The following is a 15,394-nucleotide window of genomic DNA, read 5'->3' as shown; positions in this document are numbered from 1 at the left end:
ATCTGACCAATTAAAAGCCACCACATGTCCACTGAACTTAAAATGTGTTATCCTACATAAGAAAATTTTCTCATTTCAGGGTGACTGGGTCCTACTGACTCCTATTTACTGGTAAACAAAAACCAATTCTATAATGACAGTGCCCAAATCATATTCACTGACATTATGATCTAAGGACAAAGGAAAAGACTTAATTCAGACAAAACTAATGAGGTAAGCTCAAGGTCACCATTATAAGCCAAGTTGGTGAACTACAAGTTTTTAACTAATAAACTCAAGGATGTCTTTTTATCCAACTTAAGTATAAAAATATAAGTACAATGCATCATTAGATAGCCTATAAATAAAATTACATACATTAATCAACATTATTTTGCAAATATGTCTTTTTTCCTATAAATGACCTTCAAATTATAAACTCCTCCTGCTATACAGCTCTGAAAAGTTTTTAAATCTAAAGGAATCTTATTCTGTTCTTGAATATGCCTGGAAGAGAAGCTAAATCCTCTGGTATCTTCTGGTATTTTGTTAAGTGTAGGTTGTTAAAGACATGTTTTGGCAACTAACACCTTAACTACCATTAATTAGGGTGGAAGATTGTCTTCCTCCACTGTGCTTCTAAATCCTAAGGGGAAGGAGAGGGGGTTTGGCATGAGCATTCAAACCTGCTAACTCAACCGGATCTCAACATAGTGACGGAAGGGACTAGTTGGGAACTCTGATCTGTTGTTTTGTTTTTTAATATTTTGTTTATTTGAGAGAGCAGAGGGAGAGAGAGCACATGAGAGCGCAGGAGAGGGAGAAGCAGGCTCCCCTATGAGCAGGGAGCCAGATGCGGGGCTGGATCCCAGGACCCTGGGATCATGATCTGGGCCAAAAGCAGACACTCACCAACTGAGCCACCCAGGTGCCCCTCATCAGTTGTTTCCAAAAGGGTGGAACAGACAGAGTTACATATCCATAGCCCATGAAGCAGTAAAGGAAAGCTCAAAGGATGACATCTAAGTTGTAACAAACTGCTGAGAACACATAAAATGTTTTACAATCTAGAGCAACTTATTTAACAAACTTTATTGAAACAAGTGGAGACATTTACAAATCCAAAGAAAAGTCTGGAGGGCCTTACCAGAAGGTTTCCAAATCAATTATCTAGATTCAGACCTCAGTAACCGATTCAGCAATCATGTCTCTTTCTGGCAGTTAGTATCAAAGTGAAAGCATAAAGCCACAGATGCACATCCTTTCTAAACATTCTTAATTTTCTTTTTATCAAAACAATCATCACCTGAATGTCACCACCACACTTGCAAATTCAGTACCAAAACTAAACTAAACTTGCCTCCTGATGCCACTGTCGGATTCCCTAACTGAGGCACCGAGGCTGCCCAATCAACCTGGCTTGAAACCTGTAGACATGTATGTCATTCAGCCCTCACATTCAGTTTCAAGGCATCCCTTCCACTCTTGTTTCCACTACTTTTATCGCTTTTTTTCTTCAAACTATACAATACAATACAAGGTACAATAGCATCTTCATCAGTATATGCATTTCTGCCTCTCTTTTCACATAAAGTTACCAAATTCATAAATACAGCCCTAATAATACCATCCCTCCACTGTTGCTTAAAAACCTTTCACTGGGGACGCCTGGGTGGCTCAGTGGGTTAAGCAGCTGCCTTCGGCTCAGGTCATGATCCCAGCGTCCTGGGATCGAGTCCCACATCGGGCTCCTTGCTTGGCAGGGAGCCTGCTTCTCCCTCTGCCTCTGCCTGCCTCTCTGTCTGCCTGTGCTCGCTCTCTCTCTGACAAATAAATAAATAAAATCTTTAAAAAAAAAAAAAAAAAAAAAAACCTTTCACTGAAGCCTCACTGTCAACAGAGTGAAAAACGGAAGTTCCTCACCTTTGCATTCCAGGCCTTCCATCATCAGTGGCTCCAACATTCTTACCATTTCCTTTGATATTCTTTCACCTTTAACTACTGAACCACTTATTCTTTCTCAAAGAAATCTTGAGCATTCTTATTTTGCTAATGCAATTTCTTCCATATGCAATTCTCTTCCCTATTTTCTCATTACCTAATCCTACTCATTTTCCATGGCTCAGTACAGATGTAGATATCACATTCTCTCTGAAGTCTCTCTCTTATCCCTCTTAGCTAGAAATAATATCTTGCTCTTCTGAACTCTTAAGGTCTTACCTAAAAAAATAAAAATAAAAAAACAAAAAAAAAACCACAGACACATACATACATACATACACACATATATACATGTACATACACACACGCACACGCGTGCATACACACACACATCATCTATCTCAATAGAATGTAAGCTCTTGAAGGTCAGGGTCTATGTATACTTTATTCTTGTATCCCCCCCATCCAACTAGCACACTGCATAATATTCAAAATTATGATGAATTAATAAAACCAACAGCAGTCTTTGAAAGGATACTCATTAAGAAGAAAAACACATCATAAAGACCTCAAGGTACAGAGTATTCCATAGAAAAAACTGAAATTCCAACTATAGCATCTTTACCAAGAAACAGACTATAACTAATAAAGAAATATTCATTCAACAAATAGTCAACAACCTTAGTCCCAGGTACTGTTCTAGGTGCTTAGAATCTGCACAATACAAAACCAGTATTAATCCTTACCTTTATGGAGCTTATACTCTAGTAAAGGTAAAAGGGCAATACACAAAATAAGCAAAATATAAGTTAAATGGTTTAAATGGTAATGAGAAAAAGAAGGTGGAAAAGGCTGGGAAGGGCCAGAAATGGAGGAGCTGCCATTTTAACAGGGTAGAAAGGGAAGGCCTCACCAGAAAAGACCTAAAAAGGATGGAGCAATCATATATCTGAGTAACAGCATTCTAGGCAGGGTAAACAGCAAGTGCAAAGGACCTGAGACAGAAATACATACCTGTCACATTTAAAAAAATAGCAAAGAGGACACTTTTCTGTGTCCAAAAAGTAGGAGGAGATTAAATCAGAGAAGAAAGAAAAGGGTATCTGATCACAAAAGACCTTGACAGGACGTAGCTTTTTATTCTGAGCAAGACAGTGTTCTGACCAGAAAGAGACAAAATCTGACTTACCTTTTTAAAAGGATCATTCTTACTATGGGATTGAGAACAGAATATGAAGGGGCAAAGAGCAAAAAAGGGCTACTGCAATAATTCAAAAGAACTGATGTAAACTTAAATCAATAGAAATGATGAAAAATGGTCAGAGTCTGGATGTATTTTGAAGGCAGAATTGGCAAGATTTCCTGATGGGTCAGATGTAGTATATGAGAGAGAGTCCAAGACAACTCTTTTGGCCTGAGCAACTAAAAAGATGGAGGAAGTTGCTATTGACTAAAACATGGAGGGGTACCTGGGTGGCTCAGTGGGTTAAGCCTCTGCCTTCAGCTCAGGTCATGATCTCAGGGTCCTGGGATCAAGCCCTGTACCGGGCTCTCAGCTCAGCAGGGAGCCTGCTTCCCCCTCCCTCTCAGCCTGCCTCTCTGCCTAGTTGTGATCTGTCAAATAAATAAAATCTTTTTAAAAAAGATAAAAACAAAACAAAACAAAATAACCCATGGAATACCACAAGAGGGGCAGATGAAAGAGAGGGCAGGGTAACGATCAGGAGTTTGGTTTGGGGCAAGTTTAGTTTGAGATGCCAATAAAATATGTAAGTGGAGATGTCAATCAATAAAGGCAGTAGGACAAACAAGTCTGGAGTTTCAGAGATAAGAATCTGAGAATCATCAGCATATAAACAGTATTAAAGCCAGGAGATTGGATGAGATCACTGGGGGAATGAGAATGAAGAGCAGAGATCCCAGGTGGTCCAATATTAAGAGGTATAGTTATGAAGAAGAACCAACAAAGGAGAAGCCAAGGAGACAGGAGGAAACCAACAGAATATGGTATCCCAGAAACCAGAGCATAAAGTATTTCAAGGAAGGAGACATCCACTGCACCAAATGCTGCTAACAGGTTAAGTAAGAATTAAAATTGGTGGTTTCAACAAGAGCAGTTTCAGTAATTAAGTTGAAAGTCTCTTATTGGGGGCGCCTGGGTGGCTCAGTGGGTTAAGCCGCTGCCTTCGGCTCGGGTCATGATCTCAGGGTCCTGGGATCGAGTCCCGCATCGGGCTCTCTGCTCGGCAGGGAGCCTGCTTCCTCCTCTCTCTCTCTCTGCCTGCCTCTCTGCCTACTTGTGATTTCTCTCTGTCAAATAAATAAATAAAATCTTTAAAAAAAAAAATAAAAAAAAAAAAAATAAAAAGTCTCTTATTGTAGGTTCAGGAGAGAACAGGAGAACTGAAAATGAGTAGAAACAACTTTTCCAAGAAGTTGAGAAACTGGGTTGCATCTAGAAGAAATAGCGTGGTCAAGAAAGCATTGTTTAAAAAAAAGAATACATGAAATAACAGCATGTGTGTGCTGACTAGAATGAGCCACTAGACAGGAGAATAATGATTTTGCAGAAGAGAGGGGGAGAACAGACATGATTTCAACTGTGACAGAATTTCACTAAAAGAGTCAAACAGCCCAATGAAGAGAAATTTCATTAGCTTAGTGGACAGTCATTTCAGGGCACTGTTATTCTTTGTGATACTGAAGAAGGAAGGAGGGCAGCCCATAATCCTAATTCACATGCCATAGGAAGCTCAGGAGAGAAGCTGGGCTATTTACTGAGAACATTCATGTTAGGCCTTTTGTATGTTATTTCATTTAAGCTCAAAATAACTTCATGAGGTATTATCTTTATGCTACAGATAAGGAACCAGAAGCTCAGAGAGAGCAAGTAATTTGATTAACACACAAAGCTAGTGAGTGGTAGAGCTATATTTCAAATCCAGCTCCTCCTGAGCATTAGATAAGGAATTATAGTTAATTTAGACAGTTAAAAGTTTTGTGGTTTTATCTTTTTTTAGGTTCCCGCCTGTTAGAAATACTGAAGTATTTATGGATGAAAGTATATGATGCCTAAGATTTACTGTAAATATTTCAACAAAAATAACAGAAAGTAATTCTGCGTGAAGGGTAGATGAAACAAAAGCAGCAAAATGCTGGTAACTGCTGAAGCTAGTTGATGGGTACGTGAAAGTTCATTGTACTGTTCTCTTTCATGTACATTTGAACATGCCATGATAAAAAAAATTAAAATTCAGATCCTTCTGAGTCAAATTTTTCTCATTATTTCAAAGTAGGCCCTTAATTTCTCTTCAATCCTCCCTTCAAAAAAAAAAAGTTCCATGTTTCACAGCTTACAAACAGCTTTCTTTTCTTCTTTAATCCTCACCATAACTGTAATTTAGGGGTTTTATTCCAATTTTATACATAAGGAGAGAGATCTACAACTAGGAAATAACAGGATCAGACGTCAAAGCCAAGTCTTCTGGTGCCAACAACATTGTACTACCCAGTACAGCAGTCAAGGTTGCACACAGCATCATCTCTGGGAATAACCTAAAAGGAGAGTACACCTAAGGGCTAGCTCTCTTCTTCAGGTTCATTACTACTGCATAATCCTGGACCCCAAATTTCCTATGAAGGCCATGCATTACTGCAGGCAGTCTTTGAAAAGACTTGCACTCAAAGCTTGACTAAAAGAAGCAGATTTCAAATTTGCCCAGACATCAACCTTCCTGCCCAAATTTGGGAACCAAAAGGAACCTCTTTAGGGGTGTTCTGAAAGTCTGCCTATCTCTGCTCTAGAGTCAACTCCGCGCCTCCATTTCTCTAAATGTAATGCTCTCCTGTTCACCTACATTATACTCCTAGAGGGATCAAAGTCCAGGTATGCAAACTGTGAGCTCTAGAAATAAAGACTACTACTAAACAATAATACTGACCAAAAGCCAGTTTTGAAGATTTTATTTTTAAGTAATCTCTACACCCAGCATGGGGCTGGAACTTAACAACCCTGATGTCAAAAGTCACCTGCTCTAGCCACTAAGCCAGCCAGGTGCCCCTCAAAAGCCAATTTTGTATAACTCCACAACATTTACCACAAAGCTGGCATTTCAAAGAGCACCAGTTAATATTTATCTTTAAGATACCATCTTTTTAAAAATCTCATCACTAATATGTTTGATATCTGCCCTTCCATACTAACCTTGACATTAAAAGCTTATGCACAGGGGCACCTCGGTGGTTCAGTTGGTTAAGCGACTGCCTTTGGCTCAGGTCATGATCCAGGAGTCCCAGGATTGTGTCCTGCATTGGGCTCCCTCCTCAGCAGGGAGTCTGCTTCTCCCTCTGACCCTCTCCCCTCTCATGTTCTCTCTCTCAGTAAATAAATAAAATCGTTTAAAAAAAAAAAAAAAAAAAGCTTATTTACAGCTTACTTCAAAAACAAATAAAAGTATGCATACCAAAGGCTCCAAACATTATTCCCTCCAGCCGCTAACCTACATTATCAAAATTGCAACACCTTTCCCCTCTAGTTCACTAACTTTGCTAACTAAAACTGAATTGTCCAGAGTTAAGACAAGAGCTACCCAATACCCTATACTTCATTAGGTAAAAACGTAGGTTGTCTAAGTTGTACAAAAGCCTATCATAGATGCAATATTTAAGGAGTTTTAGATTTACTTGGAATTATAACTACCATAAGAATAAACTGCCTCTATCTTAACTGTTAGAAACAAAACACCTCTTTACCAGGTCACTACCTAGGTAACCAAAATTACAGACGCCATTTATACATTAAGGGCCAGTCTATCTAGGGAAGGATCTATTCTTTACTCAAAACAGTGTTATAGAGCCCTACTAAGAAATCTTAGGTCTCGTGGCGCCTGGGTGGCTCAGAGGGTTAAGGCCTCTGGCTTGGGCTCAGGTCATGATTCCAGCGTCCTGGGATCAAGCCCCGCATCAGGCTCTGTGCTCACCCAGAGGCCTGCTTCCCTTCCTCTCTCTCTGCCTGCCTCTCTACCTACTTGTGATCTCTGTCTGTCAAGTAAATAAATAAATACATAAAATCTTTAAAAAAAAAAAATCTTAGGTCAAGCACAAAACGTGCCTTTGAGCCTAAGTCAATGCATGTTTACTGAATTAAACTTGTAGAATAGGTAAGTGTAATTAAAAAAAAAAAGTCTAAACAGAGTCTTTAAGGACAATTTTACTAGTTGCTTTATGTCAGGTATGAATATGGTTAAATTCATACTTGATTTGTGTCTATAGTATTAACATGGTTAAATTCAATTTATAAACAAATTGCTGATCTGCCTAATAGGACATTGTGAAAAGTGCTGGTACCTGGAAAACTGCAAAGAACAGGAAATTCTGCAGGTGCAGTAAGAAACTACATCTTATCCATGACCCAGAAACGCCTCTGAATTTATTACACAACCTGCTGCAGAACTCACTCTTCAAATGGAAATGAACCATGAAGTCACACAATGCAAGGTTGTGATTTGATTGATATAATCAACTATACCCTTGCGAGTTGTGTTAAAGTTAACTCAAGAAAGCAGATGTTCGACACAGTGTTAGTTATCTCAGAAGAGAATTTTAATATCAAATAACTGAAATTTAGGATGGCATTCATTCACTCAGCAACACATATATATGGAATGTCTTTTGTGAGACAGATACCCATACTTCTCAAAAAGGATGTACTTCAAGGACCCTTAAAACAAGAAATACATTAAATTAGGCATGAAAGTGACAAATCAGGTCATGAGGTTACCTCACTATTCAGTGCAAGACCTAAAAGTTACAGACTTGCAGATCTTTCAGGCTTAAACCATTTAAATATTTATATTACCACTAATCTGGCCTCATCACTTTATTCTTTTCTGTTTCAACTGACATATAAATTTAACTTACATTTCTCAATAACGGTTTCTAAAATTAGACTGGATGAAGCCTCTCATAATTACCTGTCAGAAACAGTTTTTCTACAGCTGAACAAATTTTTTAAAACAACCAATTTTCCAATAAAATCTATATAAAACAAATGAAAACAAAAAGAGCAATAAGATGGGTAACGGAGGTCCAAACATGTTATACAAGAGAATATAAATTATTAAGAATAGATCAGAACCTGGTCGGCTCAGCTGGTAGAGCGAGTGGCTCTTGATCTCAGGGTTGTGTGTTCGAGCCCCAAATCTTTAGGGGTGCCTAGGTGGCTCAGTGGGTAAGGCCTCTGCCTTCGGCTCGGGTCATGATCTCAGGATCCTGGGATCGAGCCCCACATTGGGATCTTTGCTCAGCGGGGAGCCTGCTCACCACCACCCCCCGCCCACCGCCTGCCTCTCTGCTTGTGATATCTCTCTCTGTCAAATAAATAAATAAAATCTTAAAAAAAAAAATCTCTAAAGGGGCGCCTGAGTGGCTCAGTCAGTTGGACATCAAACTCTTTCAGCTCAGGTCATGATCTCAGAGTCCTGAAATCAACATGTCGGGTTTCGCACTCAGTGGTGAGTCTTCTGTTTGATATTCTCTCTCCCTTTCTTTCTGCCCCACCCCTCCACTTGCTAGCTTTCTCTCCCCTGACAAAATAAATAAATCAATCTTTAAAATAAAATAAAATCTTTTTATTTTTTTTTAAAGATTTATTTATTTGACAGAGAGAAATTACAAGTAGATGGAGAGGCAGGCGGAGAGAGAGAGAGAGAAGCAGGCTCCCTGCTGAGCAGAGAGCCCGATGCGGGACTCGATCCCAGGACCCTGAGATCATGACCTGAGCGGAAGGCAGCGGCTTAACCCACTGAGCCACCCAGGCGCCCCAAAATAAAATAAAATCTTAAAAAAAAAAAATCAGCTAGCACAAAAGACTACTATCAGGGCTGGGTATTACCAAGCTCAAGCAAATTAATGCCCAAAAAGCAACTTACTATTTACATTTTTGCAATATCAATCATAAGCAGCATACAGAGGCTTTCTACAACTAATAAACATTTTAAAAGCATTTCAACATCATTCTTCCTCAAATAGAGCATAACCTGTCAACAGGCTTGGAAATGTCAAAAGGATGGGTATTTAAGAACTAAAATTTTAAAAAGGAAAAAATATTCAATAATCTAAAGGAGGAGGTTTAATGCCACTAGGAGGAGGATAGCTCTATTCTTCTGTTCAAGTCACTTAGAATTAGTTGATTTTCTGAAAAATATACAGGAAAATGTATTTATTATTCCTGATTTAGGAAGTGAATTCACTGAGTGAGAGAAGTACTCATCTCTGGAAATTCATGCTTAGAAGTAATCTCAGGCTACAGCCACAATGCAGAATCTTTCTCACAATCTTCTGCTCATACTCAAGAACTCAAATCAGCACCAACACTCAACTACAGAAATGAGCCAGAAAAGATAAGCAGACAGTAGAGCAAAGAATGAAAAACTTCAATTTGCAGACACCTCTGACATTCAGAGAAGTTTCATCTCTATCCAAGTTTCCCACTATAAATTAACTCACCTAATGCCAAATTCCAAAGCACCAATTATTATTTTACCGAGACACAGAGAAAAAAGGAGGTATCTCCATATTTACATAGTTCTAATCTTCCTGAAAGACTTATACTTCTTTTATATAAACCATCTCAATTCTCATGGGAAGTAGACAGAGTCAGGTTTCTGGAGGAGAAACAAGCACAAAGGGATTAAGTATCTTGTCCAGCAAGTCACCAGTGAAAATAAAACCAGACCCAATTATTTAGTCTACAAAGTCTAAATAACCTGCTTTCCTTGGTTCATAAACTTAGGACAATATTTTCAAGTGCCTACCAACTATCCCAAACCATAGAATTTCACGGAACAATACATATAACCAGAACACTCCCAGAATTGAGTTTTCTGAGCAAGAAAATACTGCTTGCCCCAAATCAATAAAATGAACTAACACAATGGACTTTAAAAATTCAAGGAGGAGGGGCGCCTGGGTGGCTCAGTGGGTTAAGCCGCTGCCTTCGGCTCAGGTCATGATCTCAGGGTCCTGGGATCGAGTCCCGCATCGGGCTCTCTGCTCAGCAGGAAGCCTGCTTCCTCCTCTCTCTCTCTGCCTGCCTCTCTGCCTACTTGTGATCTCTCTCTGTCAAATAAATAAATAAAATCTTTAAAAAAAAAAAAAATTCAAGGAGGAAACAATAGCCATATCGGAGAGAATTTTCAAAGGTTACTCTATTCATTTTATACCCTACTGCTCAAATTCTCTGCCAGGGAGCCAAAGGGGCCAAACATGCCCTTATAATCATATCCTACACATATATCAAATCTCAAAATACTGCAAAGAATTTCAATGAAAGGCATACTATGCTTTAAAAACCTTTCCCTCCAAAAATAAAATCTTATAGCAATGCCTTCAGAACATTATTACATTATTTTGTTGCCTTCATGATGCACTTTAAATTTGATTTTAAAAATCAGCTTCCAGTTTACTTTTTAAATATTTATATTTACAGATTCAGATTATTTAAAATGTGTTGTTCTGGGGGGCCTGGGTGGCTCAGTGGGCTAGAGCCTTGCCTTTGGCTCAGGTCATGATCCCAGGGTCCTGGGATCAAGCCCCACATCAAGCTCTCTGCTCGGCAGGGAGCCTGCTTCCTCCTCTCTCTCTGCCTGCTGCTCTGTGACCTCCGTCTGTCAAATAAATAAATAAATAAAATCTTTAAAAAAGATAAAATGTGTTGTTCTGCTCAGCCTCATTATGTTTAGGCAAGATTCTCACTTCCACTCAAACTTATTATTTGAAGCTACAACGGCCACATTAAGATACTTCCTAAATTGACAAAAGGAGAAAACTAATCAAACCAGAAAGCTTCCCAAAGTATCAAAGCATACCTTTTATTTGAAACCACACAGGTACTACATAACATACTACATGAAGCCCACAAAGAGGTAATTGAAGCTATTTCTGCAACATGAAATAATTTTTTTGCAAAATCTGACAAGACTGAATTTTTGACTGTCAAAAGGGAAATCGTTTCCCAAGATTGTAGAAAACCCTGCTTACTATGGCAGTCTCAAAGCAGTTTCCTTAATCCTTCCAAATCCCAAAGAATCTAACACAAGCCACAGAACACTGAAAGAGAACCGCACTGAAATATATGTGCTCAAACCCCTGAAGGTTATTTCCTATGTGTCTGGCAAGCTGATTGGTCGTTATGTCCTCACAACCCCAAAAGTCTTCCTCAATAAAGTTAACGCTACACTCCCTAACTCAAATCAAAATACCAGAAAATCCAAAAGCCTCCAACCAAATTATTACTTGAACTATTTGGGAGAAAAAACCAACAACCCAGGATCAGTTACTTGCACCCTGAAAGAGAGTTAAAGAATCACAGATCTCCATTCCTGCCACTTTTAGGAGCTGGATGTACATTACCTCTGTCTGCCTCTAGCATGGGACTCAGATATTACATCACTCAAAGCCTGAAAACTGCCCCATTACCCAGAAAGCACCAGGGTAGCTGAGACACTGCACCAAGGTATTCCTTCCTCTCTGATACACAGCCCTCGAATGGCATGGACACTGGGCCCAGCTCCCTTGCAGTATCTTCAAAAAGGCATCTGCCCTGCACCTGCTGCAATCCTATTTCTATTCACTTGTGGTGCACTCCACACAACCCTGTATGGCTCTTCTATCTGCACACTTGTCAGTGCAATGCAATAGGACAATATTCTACCACATACCTCCTCCAACTTGGGAGTGTGTACTACTCAGCTCTACCCTGTCCCTTCCCCATTCATAGGGTTCTGGAACTAAAATCGGCTTCTTGATTTTTCTGATCCTAGAGGCATGAACTTTCAAATATATACAGGGTTTAATGTCCTCCGTTTTTCATTAGTATCATTCCAGGATCCACATACACACGCCATCCACACTCTTCAGTTCTTCTACGTCCAGAATATAATCCCCTCTTCAGTTTTGGCTTTTGTTTTTTCAACTTCTGCACTCGGCCTTTTATTTCCAGCGACCTAAAACTTCTGAACCCCTTAATCTCTCGGGACTCAAAGTTTTCCAATCTCACCCCACTCTTCAGCACCCTGCTCCTTCCATGCTCTTTTAAGCAACCTGTTTTCCTCACTCTCTCCAGCCTGAATAGTCATTTCCTGCCGCTAAACCTGGACAACCTGCTTCCTCCACCATCACCCCAATCCAAAACACAACCTACCCTTTCTAGTCACAGACACATTCACGCACCTCCCTACCTTGCCCTTCTCTTACTCCGTTATATACTATGCATTATTCTGTTTTCCCCCATTCTTCCCTCTCTTCCTTGCCTATCCCCCACCAGACAAAATCTAGCACCCCAAGCTATGTTTCCATCCCTCTACATACTGTATGTACCCCAGACCTGACCTGCATCCCTCCCCTTCCAAACCATCCCTTACTACCTCCCTCTACTGATTTCCCTTCACACGGGTACCACCCCCACTTCTTCTCCCTAACTCCCCTCCACACTTCCTGCCCCCAAAACATTTCCTTCCATCTGTTTTCATACCTCAGCTGCCACTCCAAGAATATTTTCCTCACCCCTTACACCTCTGGCCCTCTACCCCACACATACTCCACTCCACCTGTCCCCTGCAATGTCTCCCCAACCCCAAAGTTTCCTCATTTCACTCACGTCTGCTATCCGCTAAATACACTGCACACCTCCTGTCCATCCGCACCACCCTACTCCACTGTCCTCACTTCTCTCCAACTCTGGCCCTGCTCCAATCACCTTCCTCCTCCCCTCCCCCCCCAATACAGTTCTCCCCCGAGCACCACTCGCCAGTGAGACACCTGTCTTCTCCCCCGCCCCACATGTCCGCCCTTTGCGTGTCCCACCTATCCAGTCTCAACACTATTCCTGCTTCCTTCTTGTCTTCCCTACACACCTCCTGGCCAGACACAAACCTCACATCCTTCACAGGTCTCCTGAAACCTCTGGGCCTACCCTCACACACACCTCCTCCCTGCAAGCCTCCATTTCCCTCACCATCACTCCAGAGACCCCTAGACACCTCCGTCCCTCTCTCCCCATCACACTTCCCCCTACCTGCACACCTGCCTCCACATTTCCCTTCACATTTGTCCGGTGGCCTTCCATAAACCTGCCCCCACGCCTTGCCCCTCACACGCAGCCCCGACCGGGACATCCGCTTCTTCCACTCCTCCCTCGAGTCCCTAATTTCCTCCTTCCATTCCCATCACGCTAGCCTCTACCCTCCCCAAACCCTCTCTCGCACCCTCCTGAACCCCCCAAGGCTGCCCCCACCCGCCTGAATGCCCTCCCCATCCCTCTCGCACTCCCCCTGGCCCCACTGGGCGCCCGAACCTGCTCGAAGGCCCTCCCGCTCCGTTGGGCCGGATCCCTCCACCCTTCATTCTCCCCTAAGTCTGCCCACACCCTCCGCCAGCCCCCCCAAGCCTCGCTCACAGCCCCTGCCCCCAATGTCCTCCAGCACCTGCCCAGAGCCCCTCGCCTTCCATCCTACCGAGACCCCCGGCGCCGGGTCCCCCCGAACACTGCCCACGCCCTCCCCTCACTCGGGGCCGGGACCCCGTCCCCCACGAAGGTGAGGAAGGCTGCCCGCTGCCCTTGCCCGAAACGGCCGGGGCACCGCAGCGGCGGCCACAATGCCAGAGCCACGGGGGCCGGGATTGCTCCCTGCTCTCCGCCCGGGCCGCCGCGGCCGGCGCCGCCGCTGCTAAGGACGCACAACAAACAATGCGGGGCCCGGGCCGGCTCCGCCAACCGCCTCAACCGCCGCCTAAACCGCCGCCCGCCCGGGACGGCCCGCCGCGCAGGCGCCTACCCCACCGCCGCAGCCTACCCGCGCCGCCGCGCTCTGCCCGCGCCCGGTCCCCGCTCCCGCTCCGCCGCCGCCGCCACCTCGTCCGTCCGCGTCTCCGGCTCCTCAGCCCAGCGGCGGCGGCTGCGGCGGCTGCTGCCCTGGTGGCGCTCGCGGCTCCGGTCTCCGCTTCGGCGGCGGCGGCGGCGGCGAGCACGTGACACCGCCCAGCGCGCCCATTGGCCGATACGGGGGGCGGGCCCGCGGCTGCTGGGGAACGGAAAGCCCGCCCCCTCGCTCGCCGCGCTCCTCTTCCACGCGCACTCTGCCGTACCTGAGAGCGCCGGCCAGCGCCCGCCGGCGCCGTGCCGCGCCGCCGCCTGCGCCAACTGCGCACCTGGGAGCGCGCAGGGACCACACGCTGGTGGAGGCCGCATGCACCTGCGAGCGGACGCTTACGTAAGCTGCGTCCCCGCCTTTCTCCAGGCGCCAGGCCCCCGCCCGCTGCAGCACCTGAGCCCCGCTGCGCTAGCAGCGTAACTACTGCGGAGCGGGGACGAGCTGCGCAGAGAAGCTAGAGAAATGCACGGAAACTTCGTAACTTCCGAATCTGGGAGCGGCTCCCGGATGCCACTCAGAGCCAGCCTCTCCGGGCCCGCGCGCCAGTGGCGAGTGCGCCCCCAACCCCAGAGGCTAAGCAGCAGTGTAGGCTGCGCAACGCCTCCCCAGGTGGAGGACCGGGTGGCCTCTGACTGGGTAAGAGGTTCTCTCCCAGCCTCCGCCCCGCTACACTTACCAGCTGTGTGACCTTGACCAAATTAGAGAACCATTCTGATCGTCAGTTTTATGGTAGGGAAACTAGGACAATAATTCCGATTTAGAAGCCGTTGGAGAGATGGAAAAAGACAATAGGTGTGAATTCTCTCATCACATATCAGGCACTGAACAGAAGTTGGCTGCTTAGTCAGTAACCATCTCTCCTTTTCTCACCCAATGGACCTACCTGGGAATTCAGTTTGAGGCCAGGACTTCTCTGGCCTCCTTATTGTTGTGTCAGACTTTGGCTGAACACCCGTCTGGGCAGTGCTAAGAAAGAAATTATGTTTTACTTTGTATTTTACAGAGTTACTCCTGGGCACTTTTTTGGTTACAGCATTCTGCCTACCAGTTCCGCCCCTTACTGAGTACCCGCTGCATGCCAGGTGCTATGCTGGGTGTTAGGAAGCACAAGTGAATGAGACAAGGTCCTCACCCTAAAGGAATTCCCAGCCCAGGGTGGGAAACAACCTGACCACCCAGCAATCGGATTTGGAGAGCTGGGGGTCAAGAGGGTATCTTCCATAACAGCCCTTTCTGGGTCTCTTCCCTTCTTTGTAACGTGCCAGATTCAATTATTTTAAAGCCTCTGTTTTATTCAAGAGATAAAGTATGAATACTCTAACTCAACTTCACAAGTTTTGGTGATCTGGCCTTAAGTTTCAAGGTGAATGCCCTTCCCTTTGCCCCTCCTTCAGGCCAGCTTGACCCTCCAGCCACACTGAACTTAAGTACTGTAGTTGCCAGGGTCTGTAACACTTTCTGAGCCACCTGAGGGGGGAGGCAGGCTAGGCCCAAAAGTCCCTTTCTACACCCTGTCCCCCACTTCCGATCGCTTTCAACTTTCT

At 43.9% G+C, this 15,394-nt stretch overlaps 1 protein-coding gene across 1 annotated transcript in view; it reads right to left on the bottom strand.

Moving 5' to 3' along the window:
* Positions 1–13,811, bottom strand: part of LOC122917269 (spermatid perinuclear RNA binding protein) — a 132,766-nt gene extending 118,955 nt beyond the window's left edge. Inside the window, exon 1 of the mRNA XM_044264950.1 lies at positions 13,773–13,811. The gene's annotated coding sequence lies outside the window, so the exon portion shown is untranslated. The remainder of the gene's footprint in view (positions 1–13,772) is intronic.
* Between the last annotated feature and the right edge of the window lie 1,583 nt (positions 13,812–15,394).

Source organism: Neovison vison, chromosome 9 (assembly GCF_020171115.1).
Source record: "Neovison vison isolate M4711 chromosome 9, ASM_NN_V1, whole genome shotgun sequence".
Taxonomy (NCBI): Eukaryota; Metazoa; Chordata; class Mammalia; order Carnivora; family Mustelidae; genus Neogale; species Neogale vison.
Note: the sequence above shows the minus strand (reverse complement) of the source record. Positions and strands in the feature narration are given on the sequence as shown.